At 40.6% G+C, this 15,804-nt stretch overlaps 1 protein-coding gene across 3 annotated transcripts in view; it reads left to right on the top strand.

Annotated features, from left to right (window-relative positions):
• The window catches only part of TMCC3 (transmembrane and coiled-coil domain family 3), a 133,120-nt gene that overhangs the window by 70,399 nt on the left and 46,917 nt on the right, over positions 1-15,804 (top strand). The window lies entirely within an intron of this gene.

Genomic DNA, 15,804 nt, shown 5'->3' with positions numbered 1-15,804 from the left:
AATAAAGTCCATTTCAAGTACATCTGTGATTTCTCATGCTGTGATTCACTATACCTGACTAGACTTGTTGTTCTATAAGATTAGCATGTTGTTGTCCTCAACATCTTTCATCCCTCTTTTTTCAATTATTTTTGCTCTGCATCCTCAAATAGTCCAAGCTTTTAAGAAAATTTTTATGGTAGTGGAATTCGGTAGCCATGTAAGGAAAAATCTAGCAAACACTTAAGTTTGTAGGTCTTCTGTTTCATTATTGGGCCTAAATTATTTGAGCTACCGTGTACCATAGGCTTTCTTTCTTGGCAGACTTAAGAGTTCAGCCTTGTGAAGGAGCCACATTACAGCCTCCATAGGCTAAGAAAAATGAGAAGCCAACACACATAAGAGGAATTTTATAACAGTTGTGGTGGGTGGAAATGAGGTTAAAAACCTTACTGTGAACTAAAGATCAGACACCAGTTTCTGTTGTTAGGGCTGGGAACTCAGTTACAGAACTATGACCTCAGCTGTCCTCAATTAGCTGTCCTCAATTACCTTGTTGTATAACTATCATAAAAAAGGGAGAGTCTTAAAAACACTGTTTTTGCTGTCATTGTATAAATGCTGGGCAAGAAATTACTGAGTTATTTAGAAGTTGAGGCTGACTTCTCTGGGTGTATGTGCATGCTTCAGATCTGTGCTATTGTGTTTGTGCAGTTTTTTAATATGATGACTTAAAAAGATCATGAGACAATTTAAAATCTTGACTGAATTACACAGATCACTCAACTGCTGAGGAACCTGGATGCCCCCCAACCTATGCGAATTGTGCTGCACAATATAGATAAATGGTTTACAGGCCAACAGTAATGTTCTCAAAACTCAGTTTAACAACAAGGGCTGATCATACACATGAGCTACAGGCTTCATAGGGAACATCAAAACATCTTTCAGCAAGTTGCAGACTTCCGTGTTTGCTGTGCTGCCACATTCCAACGCGTCGTCCTGCAGCTCTCAGAGAGATGGTCCTTTCTGGGCCGTGGCGGGCACAGGGCCCAGAACAAGCACACTAGGAGCTGTTGCCTCCAGCTTTCTCCATGACAAGCATCTTGTCTTTTGCCGCGCTCCAGGTTATCTAAGGGAAGGATCAGGAGCTTATGTTACAACTGTTGGGAGGGATGGCGCAGTGCCCTGGCAGAGCTAACCAGCCTCTGACACGGCTGCTCGGTTACCGCCTCGGCATGTGCCGGCTCCTCCAGGTGCGCTGCCGTCCGGCGGACGGAGCCCGCAGCCCCCGGTACCGGTGCGGGCCCTGCGCAGCCCGCTGTCAGTCCGCAGAGCCTGCGGGCTCTGCAGGGCAGCCAAAAGTCGCACTCGGTTCTGCTGCACGTCCCACGCCGCGTGTGCCAGCGGCTGCTGCCTTGTCTCACGGGCTCCTTCCAGCAGCGACCGTCTCCCCGGGGAGCTCAAAACGGCGATTGTGTACTTAAAAAACCGTGTGCTTTTTGCTCTGAGGAATGCAAACATAGAGCCACTGCTCAAGTTTTCCTTCTCTCCTGCCGTGCTATCCCATACTGCTGCTGTCTCCCCTGTGCTATTCCGTGTCCTATCACTTTCTCCTCCCCATACGTCTGGATGATTGTACAAGACATGAGTTAAAGTAAGTCTTCTGAGTGAGAAATAGGTTTGCAACACTGGCAGATAATGTAAACAAAAACCAATAGAATAGTTTCCTGGTTCACAGTTTGACTAATGTCTTTAGCTTTAAAAGGATTTGAGATTTTTGTGAGATTTTAAATGACCTGACTACACGGACATTTCAAGTTACATAAAAAATTGAAGGCATAATACAGTGTTCATGGATACTCCTGGCTGGCAGTTGGAAAGATTACCGAAGATTTCCTTTCCTGTTGCTATGCATTTTATTTTCATTGTTGGGAAGCACAGATGAAGGCGAAGGTAGCAGCTATTTCAGGAGGCTGCCCATGAAGCAGAAAAGTGTTTTAAGTACCTTCTTCCATTCTTGTTCCCCCCTGCATAAAAGCCGATGCCAAGTACTACATACTCCCCTATTTTGTCTGTCAGGTGCTTACGTAGGATTCATCTCTGCTTTACTGTAAAGGCTTTCAAAGAAGCCTTAGATGCTGAGCTGAGCTGGTTCCTCTGTCCCCATCCCTGTGTCCATTTTGTCAAAATGCACCTGGAGAAGGGTCATGAAATTGTATGTGCTCAGGTAGCTTTCTGTGACAGTCCCTGGGGTCCTGTAATGTGAAAATATTTGAAAAACATAGCAACAATAAGGCGCAGCTACCTGTGGTGCACCTCTTTTCCCCCTGAGATGAACTGGTGTAAAGCAGTTCTTGCTGGGTACATATCCAGGGTAGCTGGCATTAGGAGATAAGTCTGCAGGCAGATTTAAAGAGAAAAAAACTGCTTAAAAATTTATCCTATCTTACCAGTAGAGGCAACGATATCTCTCAGCAGAGTTTTCACCCATTCCATGAGTGAACAAAGCAGGATGTGCACCTGCAGGCCAACTCCTGAGGTAGGTGACATCTGCCACCCCAGCCCCCTCATCCTCTGCTCTTGCTGGCAGAAAGAGAAGATGTGTAACTTCAGAGCAAATGAAACCATGTTAAACTGAAAGTGCTTGCTGTCCCTCACCTGGGACAAAAAAAGCACAGGGTTTTTTACCAGCACTGCAGCCAAAATGTGCACTACACGCTGGTTTTAATTTTCTAGGCTTCCAGCGACTGATATACATTGAGAAAGAAATTTTCACAAATATAAGCAGATTGTTTACATTGAGTCTTTTCATCTCAGACCAAATTTAAAACACAGCAGCTTTACATTACAGCATGCCAACAGCTGGGGTGGATTATTTCAGGCAAGCTTTTGTGTGTCTTGCAGTATCACCTACACAGCAGATTGCTTAGCTTTGTTCCCATATTTAGAATATCAGTTATAACTTTCTCAATGCCCACATGCTTTTAACTTCCCTTGAAAACTGGCTGCTGCCACAAAATAACCCCATTCTGTTATTCTTGTAACATTTAAATGACATAGCATGGCCAAAACCAATCTGGGCTGACAAGAATTTCCATCAGTACACAGCTGAGGCATCAGCCTTCAGCAGAGGAGTCCAGTTAACAACACCTATCTTTCTTGCAATTTATTTCTAATTCAGCTGTCTCAGGCATCCATCCACTGTCTTCCATCTTTTAGAGAAGCTGACAGAAATGAGATTAGTTGTAAATTGTCTGAGGAGTAAAATTTGTCCTGTGCTGACAGTGCAAAACCACATGACAATACCCCTGGTGGTGGTATGGAGCCCAACACAATGCTCAAGAGTTTCTGCTCCGGGAACAGTATGATTGCTGATTTGCTTAGCAGTATCACATAGCTGTATTTGTTTAGGTTATACTAAAGCACAACTGCTACAAAGAATTTATATATATAATAAAAAATATCCTTCAGGCTTTATTTGAAAGATCCCTGTATGTATCAAATCTTTCAAGTAAATCACAAAATCCCAGGGTGTAGAAAGATTGAGGTTGAATCTTAATAAAAGGTTGCAGCAGAAGGGAGGCCTTTCAAACTTCCTGTTTATCAGTGTTAGTACTGGGGATTTCTCTGAAGGAAAGGCAGATTCAAAATGAAGTGAAAAGATCAAGTAGATTATCCGGAAAAGTTAAGTTTTAACAAATGGTGCTTGTTCTATAGCTCCGAGTGATGGATAATTTAATAAAATATCAGTGCGCCTTTGAAATAACCTTATGGAAGAGCCACTGGCCATAAATTAGGTCAATGACCTCTATGTGTGCATTCCTAAATTCTTGAAAATAGTTTCTGTGTTCTACCCAGATGCCACATGATCTGAGGTTATCAGATTCTTCAATGTATAAGTGTCTGAAGGGAGGGTGTCAAGAGGATGAAGCCAGACTTCTCAGTGGTGCCAAGCAATAGGACAAGAGGCAATGGGCAGGAGCTGATACACAGGAAGTCCCACCTGAACATGAGGAAGAAGTTCTTCACTGTGCAGGTGACTGAGCACTGGAACAGGCTGCCCATAGAGGCTGTGGAGTCTCCTTTTATGGAGATATTCAGAAGCCATTGCAACACAATCATGAGTGATGTGTTCTAGGGGACCCCGGTTGAGCAGGGAAGATGGACTGGATGACTTCCAGTGGTCCCTTCCAATCTTACCCATTCCGTAATTCAATACTTGCGTGAATACATTGGTGTCTTTGCAAAGCTATACAAAATTCAAAGTCCAAAAAACTAGTCCTGAGTATCCATTGCAGCAGGTATCTCACCTAGGCAGTAAGTTCTGCCATAGCTGCTTCAGAGACTGATGCTGACCAGTACTGACAGCATGATCTACAAGGTCTAACTGAATTGTGATGTGTCAGGGGTAGAAATCCCCGTTTTCCAAAGCAGTGGCACTATATGCTTATCAAATCCTAGATGATCAAAATCAGTTTAATTGCTGTTGTTAAATTTGAATCAGAAAGACAACATACATATAAGAAACTAAAGATATATTTCTGGAATTTCTTGCAGGCAGCAAACTGTCGTCGTGGATATGAACCTTAGGTAGATTTTCTCCACTTATTCAATTTAATCCTACTAAATGGAATTAGGAAAAGCCAGCTAGAACAAATTATGTATTTCTTCCCTCCTCCTGAGACACTGTTCTGATAGAAGTGCTCCTGTTAGCTTGCAGCCCAGCTAGTAAGAAGAAAACACAGCATCTGCTCAGTATTAAAACTGCAAGACTTCATATTTGATTCAATAACTGATACTATTGCATCTTCTTTATTTTATATGTGGCTATCTATATATGTATTGGTGTGTTTATGTGCACACATATAATTTATGTATATAAATTCTAGCTTGGTACACACAAGTAAGTGTAACTGAGAGCTCCATATCTAACATTCAAAGGTATCCAAGTGCCACAGAACTTGTAGTGAAAAGAATTTCAAATTTACTAGTGGCTGAAAACAGGATTTTAAAGCACGTCTGCAGCAGGACTGTAGTAAACTAGAGACACTGATGCTGTCACTTCTTTGAATGGTTCTGCAGAACGTGAGAAGCCCTTGCTCATTCCAATTACCAGATGGGTTTTTTCCTTACTTTAATGCCTGTCCACAATTTATAGAATTAAAACCCACTGGCCATAACAGAAGTGATTTGGAAGGGTCCTTAGTTGTTGAAAACTGGTCATGTTCACAAAAATCTGAAGGTTTATTGCAACTTCATGACATTTAAAAAATCTTTTTCAAGAATTGCTTACTAAAAATCAACTCAGAAATCTCTCCGATCAACCTGTAACAAGCAGAACAAGTCCACTTAATTTTTTCTTTTTTGGGGTAAAAATGTAGCAAGACTGATACAAGTTCCTTTCTCAAAGGAACTCTTTGGTTTTTTCCCACTGCCCTCTTTTACTGTGCATTCAACACAGTGCCCAGCCGACAACTGCTCAGCCTTTTGAAAGACTGAAGTCAAGGCTGCATGCTGTAGGTGTTGCCCCTACCCACCGTGCAGTGCCACATGTAAACTGCTCACTCCGCCTATGAAATGCTGTAAGCACCGGGGAGGCATAAATTAATAATGTGTGTTTACACATATGCATGTCTGTAGAATATCTAATGAACAAAGAGAAGGGAGCTCGAGCAGTATATTTTTAACCTCAAAGTTTTCTGTCTAGTGTTATTCTTCTTTCTGAGTTTGCAGGGCAATATGAGGATGTTGACCATAGGCATGAAGGGATTCATTTGCTGGAAGTGTCATTTATGACTGCTGAGGAATACTGGAAAACTAGGAGAGTGGGAAATGCTCATGTGTATGTGTTTGCCAACACACATTTGTCTGTGTGCAGGTCTAGAAGTTACAAAATGAAGCAAGACTTGCAGGATGTTCTGAGTTGGAAGGGATCCACAAGGATTATCGAGTCCAGCTCTTTGAGTGGATGGCCCATATGGGGATTGCACCTGCGACCTTGGCATTATTGCCACCATGCTCTGACAAGTGAGATAATCTCAGGGTCAAGAAGTTCTGGGGGAATTAAGTCAAAAAAAGGTTTTTCATGATGCAAACAAGCTGCAGCAAGTTCAGCTCTGTGCCTGCAAAGAGGACATAAAAAGCTATCCACAAATACAAAACACAGCTTGTGGGGGGACAGACCTGATGATTTGGGGTCAGTTAATCTGTTCTGGTTTTAAATTGTTGTATGATTTTGATAGATGGATGAAGATGTCTTGCTGAGAGTTACTGAACACTTGTTTGTTTTTATTCTCATATTAAGAAGATGATTCACTTTAAGCTATTTGAATGCTTAGGGACATTGTTTAATTTTTTAATGTTTATTTGCTGCTGTCTCCATTCACTGCAGAGGAATGCAAGAATTCCCTGCTGATTTAGTTGAACTTATCTACTTCTTTTCTCCATCAGTGAAGCTGAGTTGTGTATACATGCACCTGCATTTCATACTACTGGATGCCTTAGAAAAATAAATGCATTGTAGTTTTGGAGACTGACCATATGAAGTCCAGATAACTAAAGGAAATTTCTCAGTAGCAAAATTATTGGTATCAAAGGGGAAAGTTTATAGAGATTTAGTGAAGCATCTCGTGGAGATGACTCATTCTTGGAGAAGATGAGCATGTTTCTGCTGGGTCAGCTATTTAGTTATATTGAAAGGTTTTTTCTTTTTCTTGCAAACCAGATAATTGTTTATGTATGATGCTTTATCTCCACAGATGTTCTAATGCCACATTTGCATTTTTGGTCCTTCAAGCAGTTCTGTTAGTTTTCATCTTTCCCTCATCGTAGTTTCAGCAGCTGGTATTATGATATTCAGATATAACTGCTGATCTCAGCTCTACAAGAAGATTCACTCTGAAGCTTCCTGCTAGATTTTTGCTTGGATTAAGCTGTTATTTTTCCAAAGCCTAACCAATTCATGCTGTTACTGAAGTTCTATTAGAAAAAAAATGAGGAAAATAATTCATTTTAAAGATTTAATAGTTCATTTTGGGGTGCCCACAATGTTAAAAATTTTCATAAGTAATAGATGACTTAACATTTGACTCCATGTCTTTTACAACGCTAACTAACCTTTATAGAGGTACACGGTATTTACATTAAGAGTCTTTGGATAGAAATGTGCCCTATGTGCTATGACACAATTAAATCTTTGGCAACTAAGAATGTAATTGCATGATCAGCTTTAGTTTTTACTTTTGACTTCTGCTATGTTCTGCCTTCTGCCCTCAAGCATGATTCCCTGCCCAGTTTCCTGAGTCAACACCACAGCTTGAGTAGATGTGCCAGTAGAAGATGAGGGAGCTAATAAAACTCAGACTTATGTATTTTTGCAATGGGATAATTTATTTTGTCTTGACAGAAATAGCTCTCACCTGGATCAGGTCTCAGAGCAGCTCACCACTGTTGCGTCTAAATTACGAGCCAGTTTTAAAGGATAAGATTCTAGACTAAACACAGGCATTAAAGGTACATCTCTCTGCCCTGATAATATGCATGCAGCATTACAGGCTACCAGCCATCAGTTCTACATACTAACTCTGAAGCTGTGTCATCCAAGCAGTCAGTGGTTTCACTGCAGCTTCAGTACATAGTCTGAATACTCCCCTGCCTAAGTTACTGCCTGTGGGCAGCTTGCATGGATCGCTTCCGCGCTGATGTCACCAACCAGCCATTTCTTTTTATGGCCCTGAAGCCTCAGATACCTTCCCATGCCCATAAATTCAAGGACACTGATGTCAGCTGGTGGCTGTGCTGGGGAGGCCCCACCTGTAGCTGGGATCATCCTTCATCTAGGAAAGGGGCGTGTGTGGAGAGTGCTCTTTTGCAGCCGCTGGTGCTGGCTGTGCAGTCAGCAGCGCTGCAGGTATGTGACCAGCACGGCTTTGCTCACCAGCTTAGGCAGAACCTTAGCCTTTCAGCTCAAGTAAATCCTCACACCATGTCCAGAGGTTCAGTGTAACAAAACAGAACTGCTGAAAAATGGTAGGTTATTTTTGTGAAGACTTGTGGCAGAAATGAAAAGTAATTTTTAGTAACATTTTCCTGTTAAGTTTTCAAACTGGGTTTGAAAATGACTTATGATATGATATCTCAAAGGACAGAAAATGTGAGAAAATACATTGTTTAGGAAAAAGACAACCTTTCATTGTAAGAAATGCCAAATTTTGGTGGATGTAAATGAAGAATATACTCTTGTTGTTTTGTAGTTGTATCAGACCTGTGTGTTTGAAATGCTGAAAATCACTGGAATTAGTGAGGGTCAGAGTTGCAAAGTAGGACCTGTCAGGTCCCATGTGTTTGTGATACCACTTCTTTCTGAAGGGTTTAATTTATGCAATGAGAGTTCTTCTTGGCTGTGTTACTTTGTTGTAACTTTTGTGTGCCTGTGCCCTAGAACTCTTAATTACTTTTGATTTATACCTTGTTGTTTTTATGGTCTTTGTACTGCTATTAGTTTATATATTGCACCAATACTTTCTGCTGAGACTCCTAATTTACAAGTGTTTCAAAACCTACATGAAATAATCTGTATTAGCAGAATGAACAAGCTGGAACATTAAATTTCTCCCCTTATAATACTTTAAATTGTTGGTAAGGCTGTGTACATGTGTGAGATAAACACAAATAAATTTGAGGGAATGCTGTAAAAGAACACTTGCAGGCCTATAATATAACAACTTTTTCTTCTCTTTTGATATATAAGCGTTTGTCTGTGAGATTCTTGTTGATGATATCATGCCTTTATTCTGGGGTCGAAAATTCTGGTATCTGTAAAATTGTTAGCCTGAGGTGGTTACAAAGCAGAAGTGGGGACCTACTCGTAGCTAAGCAGAGGCAACTATTTTGCAGCCCTCCATATCAGACCAACCCAAACCCCACTGCCAAAACTGGTTTTGGTGTTTTTTTAAGGCAAGAAGAGGGGCAGCTTCATTTTTCAGTGACACTTGAGGCCAGCTGGTGATGAGTACATTGGTGGGCACTGAAAGGGAGGAGGGTTTTAGTTTATTCTAGCCCCAGAGCAGCCTGTCTGCTGCAGAGTGTCTTCTCCTGTCCTGTCAGGTGTCTGTGGACACTGAGGTTCTCTTTGTTTTTGTTGCCTTAGGATTGCTTTATGTATAAATGCTTCATTTACATAGCTCTATTGGTAAAGAAAAATAAATCCTACCCTTCATACATATAATTCTAGTAAGAAAAGATTGGTTACAGTTATGCTGGGGAAAAAGGCATTAATTTTGTTCCAGAAAATTGTATTGCTATATAGCAGAATAGGAATTTTTATTGGGAAATGTTGTGTCTTTGCTGTTCTGTTTTCTAGTGATCCCATGCTGTAACATTTTCCAGTAATGGAAGTTCAGGGGGAACTCCCCCTAAAATACTAGGACTCTACTGTGTTGATACAGTTTCCAAAAATACTGCAAAATAAGCTGCTGCTTATATATTCCTGCTAAACTCAGGTCCCAAGGATAAGAAAATGGTACTATGTGATATCTCATATAATTCACTGGTTCTATAAGAATGAAGCGGAAGACTTCAATCTGTCAAAAAGTGTCCCCCAAATTTTGTAATGAATAAAAACATGATTTTGAAAGCCCCAAAGAATGATTATGATTATTGTTTAAAGAGCACATTTATTTATTTTTTCTACTTAAATCTCTTATAGACTATTCTGAAGCATCTAATAGCACCCAGATAGTTAAAAATAACAATCGTGTTATGTCTTATGGCTTGCCTCCACGGTCAAATAGTTTCATGTCTAAATTCACTAAATCTAAATTCCAATCTAAAACATGATTCCTATATTCAAAATTGCTTAGTTAAGTGCAGGAACATATGCATATCAGTGTTGCAGTTTTAATATTGTTAAGAATGAATATTAACATGCAGGAAGTTATGGAGCTCTGCTCCTGTCTTTGGAACAGTAGTAGTGAGTGAATCTGCTGCAGAATATGCAGAAATATGTTATAAAGACCTTTGCTATTGGCAAAACTTTGATCAAGAGACTTGTATTTTTGCCATTAAAAAGCATTCTAATATGAAAGTAAAACAAATGTAGTATCTGTTAGGAAAAACATGTTACCATATTTAGATGAGTAAAGGGAGTGTGTTGCTGGATACCTATAAAATAATGGTTGATACCCCTGTACTTAGCATAATAGAAATATCTGTGCTATGCTCTGGTGGTTTTTGTTTGCAATTTCTTGCCTTTAAAATATTTGTTGTTAAAATCAGGCACTTGGAAAATTTATGCCAGTTAAACATCATGGCATTTGAGCTTTTCTGCTTAGTTGATGTTCATCTTTGAAGTCTCTGTTACCCAAAACAGAACTGAATGTTTAAGTCTAGCAGATTGATAAGTAAACTGGAAGGAGCTTTCGGTTTGTACTATGCTCATTTTAAAAATGCTCTTAACCATATTTATCTAATAGTTTTTCTTATGCCCAATTAACCCAGCATGTAAGTGACCTAATACACTCCTCTGTTTTTACCTGGTTCTCCTGGTTTTAAAGGAAAGCTTTCATATAACATTAAATTAGATTTAACAGAACCACAGTTAGATGAGTTGTAGGCGATCAACTTTTACATTTGTGAGGGAATTTGAGCTTCATATCCCCCGTAAATTGCTTCTCTGTAGACAGAGAGTCACTGTAGTAAAACTCAAAGGGCTACATTGTAACAACTCTCACCAGGAAGAGGTATAGGCTTACTTGTATAATCATTAATTTTTCTGTCCTCTCATAACCCATCTGTGTTTTCTGGTTGACTGTCAAACAAGTCCTAATCCTGCCTTTGACGTTGTCTCTTCATATGGAAATAATTGTTGTCACACATTTAGCATGACATAACTTATACAGAGCCACCACCATGCAATGTACTTCATAGATTTAAAAAAATTGACAGGTTTCTATCCAACACCATTTGCTATCTCATTTGCAGCTCTCAGCCACAAACTGAGCTGGAATCCTGTGCAGCTATGGCTATAGGGCAGTAGGGTGAAAGCTGTAGTGTATTAACTTACAGAGCCTTTAGGAGCTCAAATGTCAGCTGCCCAGCTACATGCCACCTTAGGTGGACTGCAGGCACTGTTGCTTGCAGAGTGGGTTAGGGTGGCACATTCCAAGAGCAATTCTTGTGCTCATGGGCTATGTCTAGTGTGCTTGTTTTACTTTGAGATAAAATGTCACACTGTTGTAACCACCAGAATATGAAGTAATAGGAGATCCAGGCTGGTTGTCTTCTGGCAACAGACTGAATGATTTGGATGCAAGTTCATATTTGTGTTTTGGAAGGGGGTACACCTTTATGTGCCAGCAGGCTGCAGCTGTTGGTCCTGTATGCCTTGTGACAATGTCAAAGTGGCTGATTTAGGACAAAGAGGCTGCACACATTCATTCTCAGAAGGCCACAAATCACATATTATGAGGTAGAAGAAAATTTGTAAGCTGATGAGCAGCAACCATTCACGTTGCTAGAGGGAGAATTCTGTACTTGCGTCTGCAACATGGACTATCTTTAATGTAAATAGCTGAGCTCCAGGTGGGTTCTTGGGTGTACAGAACATTTGGCATTTCAGTCTGCTACAAAGGTGGCTCTTGTTCACAGCATTTGAAATGCAAAACACTGCTACCATCCTGTAGGTACTGTTTGCACTATCGCTGTCACTCAGCAGCAGCACTGAGGAATTATGTAGCTGAATTTTCCTAGGCTGTATGAGAATGAGGAAAGGGCTTGAAACTGCCTCTCATCACACAGCAATAGTATGCAGGGGAAAGGAAGAAGGAGAACTTCCATTACCCTGAACTGGAGTGCATCTCACTAATACACAAAACTCTTGGTTTTGCAGTTTTTTAGTGTGTACTAAATGCATACTCACAGTGTCCAGAGCTATTATATTGTGAAAGCACATAATACATTTCTTAATCAGGAGAGGACAGGGGAGGAGAGAGTTGGATTTAAAATTTTAGTTTGATATCTGAATGTTTATCAACGTCTTCTGAATGCACGTCACAGCTTGGCAATACAATCTGCAAGTCTCAGTGTGATCCCTTGGTAGTTTGTGGTACAAACAAGCAGAGTATCTCCTTTGCTGTGGGTGTGAAAGGCTCATGCCTTGGCAGATGAACTGAGAACTGACAGTGCACTCAGGGCTAACCACAAGACCAATGTCACTCAGCACTATCCCACTTGCCCTCAGACTTGGAAATGACTAATGGTCTCTTTTCACGTAGACCCTTTCCCTGGAGGCTGGTTGATGAAAGCTTTTGGAAAAAGATTTGGAGGGCGAGTTAAAAAGTCTCTCAAAAGAAGCCCCAGTATCCTGTTTAGAGTACAGATGTTACCACTGTGGGAAAAGGGACCTTCGTCTTCTTCCTGATTGTACCTTTGCCAACATACTTTTGACATAGGATATTTAATTTCTCCCCGCGAACATCAGAACGCAACATTTAATAATAGCACTTTTAATTCTGGAGGAGCTCAAGGCTCTCCACATGAGAAAGATATGCCATGCTTCTCCTTTTATAGACCGGGTAGGAGAAGTCCAAAGAAGTAAAGTAAATTGCCAAGATCCAGATTTATGATAAAACTGGAAAGAGAATGGGGCCAAACCTTGAGCCAGCCTCCAAATGAAAAGAGTTTGCATGTTTTCTATAAAGGTTTGTTCGGGGTTTTCTTTGTTACTTCCCAGTGTGTGTGTTTGACACCATCTAGGGGATTACATTGTGTGGGAGTTGGGTTTTGCTAGGCAATCCCACAAGTGCCAAAGGCCCTTCTGCTCCCTGTATGGCCTATGCCTAAGTCAGTATGGATAATTTATGGCTTGCAGGCGGGAGTGCTGTGTCTGCTGTACAAGCCTCACACATGGTCATGGGGCAAAAAATGCATGGCAAAGATGCAGATCCTGAAGGGAAGAGTGAGACAGGAAGCATCTCTAGAAAGCTCAGGCTCCAGCTGATGGGCCTCCTTTGGATAGTGCCTCTGCTGCACTTCCAGAGATTTGATTTTCCTAAAATATGGCAATACAGGCAAATGGAATATTGATGTCTGTCCCTCTGAAAAACCAAATAGAGTGGTGAATACTCTTGTACAGTGATCTTAAGTCTAACTAGACCTTCTGTTCCTAAAAGGCATCACTCTTTAAAAGGTCACTTTTAAAAGGTAGGCAAAATAATGTAAATACCAAGAATTAAGCATTGTGGATCATGCCAGCATGCCGCAGTGAGGGAAAGGACTGGAAAAGGATAGGTACTGACAGCTGGGCACTAAGTGAGGGATTTTGAGGTATTTGAACTTTAAAACTGGCAGAATGGATGGCTGGAATGATTTAACATTTTATCATTAATTTAAGCCGTATAAATTAATTTTCAAAGTACTTTCTGAGAGGAATAAAGGATGAGAGAATAAATCTATGGGCTACCATTTCTATTTATGTCACTGTGAGTCCAGCCTCATGTTCCTGCCAGTATGTGGAAGAATTTGCTTTAGTGGAGTGAAGGTTCAGTTGAGAGCAGGTGTGCTGTGTGTGGGAAGAACATTTATTTAAACTCTGTGGGCTTTTGAAAGTAATGTTGAGAGAAGTACTCAGTGAAGCTCTCAGTAGTACTGTGCTGTGCAATATTCTGCCACGTTCAGGGTGTCACATCTCTGTTTTGGAGTGGGGAAGGAGAGCTGTACAAACCAGCTGCGTGTGCAAGAGGAGGGCAAGTAGTCTTTGTTCAGCCAAGCCAAATGAAATGCATTCTGCAAATGTGCCATAAGATAAGAATACACTCCTGCTCCAGCCCAGGAATGACCTAGTGGCACATGTGTGAGAAGGAAAGATAAAGGGGGCAAAGAGCAGCCTTTCGTCAGAGAATTGCATTGCACCACAGTTTGACATAAATTCTGAAGATGCAGGTGATTTAAGAAAAGAACCATTTCTTGAGACGTGGCACTTGCAGAGACTGTCAAAATGACAATGGCTCCTAATTCAGCTTGCATGGAAGGACTCTCCTGACCTGCGGGACAGGTGCATCTACCCAAGCAGCTATTTCTCCTCCACTATAACTTGCTGCTGTGCGCAGCAGTTGTTCCTAATGGACTGGCCTGCTGTCCTGTAGTCACAGCTCCCCCAGGAACTGCCCAGTGCCAGGGCTTTCGCTGCTGGCGCAGGAGCCTGGAGCTGTTGTTTCTGGTATGCACCACTGAGAGCAGTGCCCAAGCAACAGATCGACAGGCTTGGTTGGAAGGTGTGACTAATGCAACACTGGTGTCTTACGAGACCAGCTGTAGTATGTTCTCTTCTTAGAGGCTACATTAGGACAGAGCTTTCTTTGTAAATATAGTAGTATGTATGTTAATACTGCTTCTAAATATATACTGCATATTCCTGCCTCTTTTTATCTTGAAGAGAAGTTTTGCCATTTTGTGGCTATTCTGCTGGTACTATTTAAATAAGGCTGATATTTAAAGAAAACTCTTAAGCTTTTGAATAAAGTATGATTTATAATAAGCCTTCTATTACTAAAACATCAAGCAATTCCAGTCCTTTATGTATCCCTATTCCAACTACTTACCCTTTCTATGCTTTGATCAACTACATCTGGCAAGTCTTCAAAAAAAACCTGAAAGTTTCTGAGGAAATAAGGATGTTTCATCCTAGGTGCTGGAAACCACACATTCCTGTTTGGAAATGTGCAATTATTACTTCAGTGAAAACCCCAAGCCCCACAAAATTTGCCAATTTAATTTTTTACTCACCTTTACCTCCAGAGTTCCTCACCCTCTGGCACATGAATTAATGTTCATGTCTGAGCTGAAGAACTTAAAAAACACAGTTTCCATTTCAGTTTTTTTTTTTTTCCCCCAGCAGCCTTTTAACTTAAGCTAACTCATTCACCTTCATAAGAAGTATAGGAAGGGTGGCAAGTCACCACCTGTGTGCAGTATCCAGTGTTAGTTTGGTTACTTTGATTACTGCATTAGGAATATAGTGCTTCCTGTAGTAAACCCACTCATTGTTTACTTTGGGATAACTTTGTTAAAACTGGTGTTAGAGTTGAAGAAGAAACACCTGCCTAGAAGGTGGGGTCTAGTATTTCTTTTTATTTTAGAATTCCAGGTCTTTCATTTATGAAGACCTCATTACTTGAAAACACCAAGGAGGCCCTTGTGTCAGATAATAAACCTGTGACAGTACTGTTATCTTGGAACATATGAATCCAGTAAAAAACCCAAATGGTGACAGGGAAATATTTTTTAAATCTGCAAGGTCCTTTTAGGATCGTTAGCTATGTTGATATTTAAGTATGTTTATAGACCCACATGTCTTGGGACTGTTGCTGTCTCCAGCTAGAGAAGAAAAGCAGTATGAGTCATGCATGAGCATGATAACAACTGTACCTAAAAGGTGAAGTCCTGCTACTCTTGCAAGGGAGTTGGCCTGAAGCAACTCCAGATTTACGTGTGTAATAATTAGAGGTGGTAACTCAACTATTCTGTTTATTTCAGAAAGGAAAAGAAGTACGTTTCCTCTACAACTTAGTGATTATAAAACAGTATTTTACTTACACTTTTCAGTGGGTTAAAATGTGTTGTGTCACTTAAATGCATTCCTCGGCATAGGAAGTAAATAAGATAAGTGTGAAAATCAGTCAGAAACTCCACTCAACTCTTAGGAATTTAAGTACATTGGCATACACATGCCCTGGAAAACAAGTTTTCCTTCAGTATTCAGAAGTATCGTTTGAAGCTCCCCTGTGCCAGGACATTGAAGTATTTGTCTCACATGTGTAATGTGCA

This window comes from Corvus cornix, chromosome 1A, assembly GCF_000738735.6.
Source record: "Corvus cornix cornix isolate S_Up_H32 chromosome 1A, ASM73873v5, whole genome shotgun sequence".
In the NCBI taxonomy this organism is placed as follows: domain Eukaryota; kingdom Metazoa; phylum Chordata; class Aves; order Passeriformes; family Corvidae; genus Corvus; species Corvus cornix.
Note: the sequence above shows the minus strand (reverse complement) of the source record. Positions and strands in the feature narration are given on the sequence as shown.